We start from the raw sequence: 4,943 nt of genomic DNA on the forward strand, positions 1-4,943 counted from the left end.
AAAGACTCACTTTGCTATGTGCAAAACACCGGCCACAACCTACCAGTAACTCTTGTCTGTGGACCAACACTCGAACGCTAAAAGCGGAGGCCCAGAACCGGCCTCGCTTTGTGCCTTTATCTTCCCAACTATTAGAGACGCTGGCAAATAAAATTAAATTAAATTAAAAAAAAAACAAAAATTAAACGAAATAAAATAAAGCAAAAAAAAAAAAAGCAAAACCAAACCAAACCAAATCAAAATAAAATAAAATAAAATAAAATAAAGCAAAATAAGACAAAACAAGACAAAATAAAATAAGACGGGGGGCGGCGGGGCCGCCAGGGGGCGGCAGGCGCACAGGCGCGCGGGGGGCCGCGGCCGCGCGGGGCGGGCGGCAGGTACAGCTGCAACCCGACCGTGGTTTGAATTTCCCCCAGGACTGCCCTCGGCTCCGTCGCTTGCTGTTTCACTTGTGCCTGAAGGTCCCAGCCTTTTTGGGGGGAACAGMGGCCTCCCGTGCACGTTGCCCACACGTTCTTGGGTAGAGTAACAGCTAAAAATAAGTAACCATCATGGTTTTAGCCGGGTTTCGCTTTGAACGTYGGCGTTACCTCAGAGCAAAACCGAGAAGCGGCCTTGGGCTAGCTCTCCCGATCTTAAACCCTGGACTGTCACACATCTCTGCTTGTTGCTAGAATGACATTATTCACAGCCGGTATAAAGAAGAAGTGTTATTCTCATTAGAAAGGCAGATGAAATACTATCGATTTCAGCGGTGAAACTGAGAGCAAAATTTGTTTTGAGTGGGCCAACTCCATATTTAGCTGGCGGAAATGCCAGCAAAAATTACCACTGAAATCAAACACGCTCACTCTCACTTTCCCCGCCACCATGTTTTGTAGCGCGGGGGCTCTCRTGCCAGCGCTCCTCGAGGAGGACATGGACCAAAGCCCCCTTGGAGAGCAGCGGGTGGGACTGGGAAATGCCAGCTGTGCCACACGGACACCAAGAGGAGCCTGTGAGAGGGCTTGCTCAGGACCTCTCCTAAATTCCCCATAGAAAAATGCATTTCTTTTGTATTGCAAATGGCAGCACCATCTGGACTAGATGCTGGCATTATATGCCAAATTCGTGACGCTGGTGAACAGGTGTGGTGCTGGCAAATCTTTCCTCCTTCGCACAGCTCCTAAAACAGGGCAGCTCCTTTTGTAACACCTCACCAGTCCAAAGGCCTAAACAACTCCTTTATTTTACAGCTGAGTCTGGGAAACCTGCCTGCACCTGCACTAACAGGTAGTCACCAAGCCCTTGGTTCCCATCCCATTTCCCAGCTGCTGGGGCTCAAGGAAGAGGAGGAGGAGAAGGAGGAGGTCCACGGGCTGTCTGGGGCTCACCCGGGAGGGACTACACTGCCGTACATAATATTCACAGRCCCGGCTGTGCACACCCAGTTCGGACCGCTGCTCCACCCGGGGCCAGCCGGCGTTGGCGTTTCCGCCACGTGTTACCTACGTGCTCCCGAGCGCCGTGGGCTCATCCCACCGGCTCGTGTTTGCACAGGCGGTCACACGCGCTTCGGCTGCCGCCATGCAGCTGCCCAGCACCTTGTTTGCCRCTGCTGGGACAACATCACTGCTTCCTGGTAAATAAAACAGCGCTGCTGGTCTACGTGCTCCTTGGCAGTTTATTGCCAGAGATGATAGGACTTGTTACGCAGCTCCAAGTGCGGGGGACGGGAGAGGGAGGGAAGAAACGATGCAAGCAGGAAGAAATGCATGATTGCAACGGCAGCAAGACTGCGCTTCATGAACTGCCATGTGTTGGATCTTTTAAAAGCATCATCAGGTATTAAAGACCGTGTGCTGTCTTAAGAGCCCCAGACTTTATAACCGGAGTAAACGCTGATGCCTTTTTTCCAGCTCTGAAGATATCTTCTTGGCAGGTGGGAAACATAAAGCAAAGAGGGATAAATGGCCAGACTCAGCCTTCTGTAAACGTGCTCTTCATGTACCGCTGGGCTTGAATTCAGCTGCCCCCTCTTCATTTGATAAAGCACCAACATCTCTTACTGTCTCTCCACCAAGGCTGCATTGCCACCAGTTACAGCTGGAGCCGGTGCCACTTCAAGTGCAGGGGGGTTGCGAAGTCGAGTTGCCCCACGTGGTTCGCTGCTGGTTGCACAGGGTCAATGGCAGAGACAGGAGCAGGATCCAGAAACTGAGTGCCCTGCCAGCTTCAGGCTGCAAGCGTAGCCTGCATTTTATTCCCCTTTCTGCACTTCTAAGGAAATCTCCTACAGGGACTGTGGAGAATCAATAAGAAAATCCTGATAATAAACACTGAGACTGATAGGACCAAAATTAACAAAAGTCAATGCAGCTTTATTGCRTTTTATGTCAATTTAATAAAATCTGCTTTTCATCTGCTTCTAAAGACATGTGACCAAAGTGATTGAAAGCAGGCCAGGAGACCCCCTAATGAAAAACCTGCTGGAGGTATGGGACAAACTGCAGTACAGGGAGGGTAGGTGCTGATTAGAGACCATAAACACTTGAATAGAAATAACAGGGCAAACCAAAGTGATGGAAAACGCACTGCACTTAGAAACSATATGAGAAGGTGAATTGCAACCGATACAAGACTTCTTCCAGCACCAAGTGGTTATACTAGGGCTTTTTTTTACATACTGTTTGATATATAGTGAGGTCCAGGGAGTCTTTTTTTGTGCTGATGCTTATGCAGAGCAAGGATCTTGGACCCTTGTGGGTTTGTATCACTTCTAACTGCTCTGTTGACTGGCAGTGCGGCAAGATCAAGCAAGGAAAAGATGAAAACACTGCACAGATTCTCCTTTTCTTTATTCAGGCATCAAATGGAAATCCGGAAGACAGATTTGTATAGAGCAGGCAGGTTTTTTCAAAAAAAAAAAAAAAAAAAAAAAAAAAAAACAACCCAAAGGACAAACTGGTTGAAGAAAGTGTGTATAGAAAGATTTTGGACATCCAAGGGAAAAACACTGTACTCACAAGTACTGTCTTTACACATTACATCCCAAATCCAAGAAATTAAAGCAATCTGATCCATGTCCCTTTTTAATTTGGTCATCAAATAGTCAGGTTTTACTGACATTATCAGTTGGATGTCAGGAAGAAACTGCTCTCAACATATATTCCAAGCTGGCATGACTTTTGATAAGAGGTAACAAACAATGTTGACAGAATTTGAATAATTTGAGCTACTATTCGTATTCTTTAGGCTGGCAACTTCAAGGCCAGTAGGTCATAAAACTGGTTTTGAGGATCACTGACTTCCTTTAACAGGGAAGTTAATCTAAGTTAATGCCTTAATCAATTACAAAAACAGGTAGGCAAAAAGAAATAAAAAGTCCAAAGTTCCTCCCCAGAAATCCCCAAACACTTTAAATTCTTCTACTTGCAAAGGTGTAAATGCCTTCAGCATTTAGGCCTTTAGAACCTACAGTATGGAGGGAAATGAAATTTATAACAGTTTGACAGACTGTGGGAATATTTTGAAGTATAAAATCATAACATGAAAGTTTCTTTAATCAAATTGTTGTATTCGTATGGATGATAGTCCTCTCTAGATTCAGACACTTGCACTTAGACATCTGCAAAGCAGGAGTCTTCATGTGAGAAAAATGCTTAGATTCTAATATTGTCTATGGATATCCAGCCAGTGGAGCCAAGGAAAGACAGATCTTTTGGAGTTTTGGATGGAGAAAAAAGTAGGGAAAATTGAATCAGAGAATAATATCAGTTATGGTCAGGTAGTATGATCACTGAATTTAAAAAGAGCATAGCTCAGTTTGCTGTTGTTGCCTAGATTTGGGACATAACCCTGCTCTGATATAAGTCAACAGAAGTTTTGTTGTTGACTTCAGAGGGACCAGAATCAGGCACTTTGTCTGCTCCAGACCTGACTATTTATTTGGAAGCATAATTTTTTAAAACACACTATTTTCTCTTAAAATGCTACAAAGTAGGGCAAGTAATTACATTAGGCTATACCTGAAGCTCCAGAGAATTAATACAAAGGCTGCTTGGCTCTTGCCACTTTGACTGTTACAATTTTACTAGCACCATATGCAGCACTACCTTACCTGCTTGTTTCTGTTAGTGAACTCTTTGGGGTTTTTGTTATTTTTTTAAAAGGAGCATGCAATATACACAAACAAAAGCTCTAGGGAGCGGGGACCAGCTCAGTGCCCCATATGGTCTTAGTATCAAATAAATCAGAGATGGAATGGGCCTGTTTGCTCAGCAACTCTGTCCTTTTTTTGCAGATATGCAACTGTTGGCTCAGGAAAGATGCTTTTTCAGGTGGTTTACGTTGCTTGCTGTCATGCAACAAAGTGTGAAGTGAGATTTCCTGTGTTACTCTGAGCACCCCTGTGGCCAAAAAGCAAAGGAGCTGACAAGTTTGGAGAAGACTCACCATGCCAGAGACTGCGGACAGGTTGAGGAGAGTTTTCTGAGGACAGCAGGGAAAGGACTTCCACCCAGGTGACAAAAGCAAGTCCTGCAGTCTTCTTGCCACTAATCCCAATGCAGGAGAAGAAGCAAATGCAGGTCTAGCATCAGCTACAAATTATGCAGACAAAGGCTTCACATAAAGATCTAGGTGGTGATTATTCTCCTACAGACAGCTTTGTGAATCAGGAAAAGATGAGGGGTCTGCCACCACTATTCTTGAAAATAAGGTGATATCCTGTTGGAAGCTGTTTTCAAGACCAACAGTCCTGGCAAGTGCCTTAAGCTGGGGGAGCTACTATAAGGGCTCACCTGGAAAGCACATCCTGGTGAGGTGGCAGAACTGGACTGAGGAGATGGACATCTGCCTTGTCTGCACCATGCCACTCACCAGGATCTAAACAATTGCACTCATGGCAGTCTAATGCCCATGGGAATTTTGTTTCATCCTGGTGAAACATATTGAGGCAA

This window comes from Rhea americana, unplaced genomic scaffold (assembly GCF_003343005.1).
Source record: "Rhea americana isolate MKP2758 unplaced genomic scaffold, rheAme1 scaffold_23, whole genome shotgun sequence".
Classification (NCBI taxonomy): Eukaryota; Metazoa; Chordata; class Aves; order Rheiformes; family Rheidae; genus Rhea; species Rhea americana.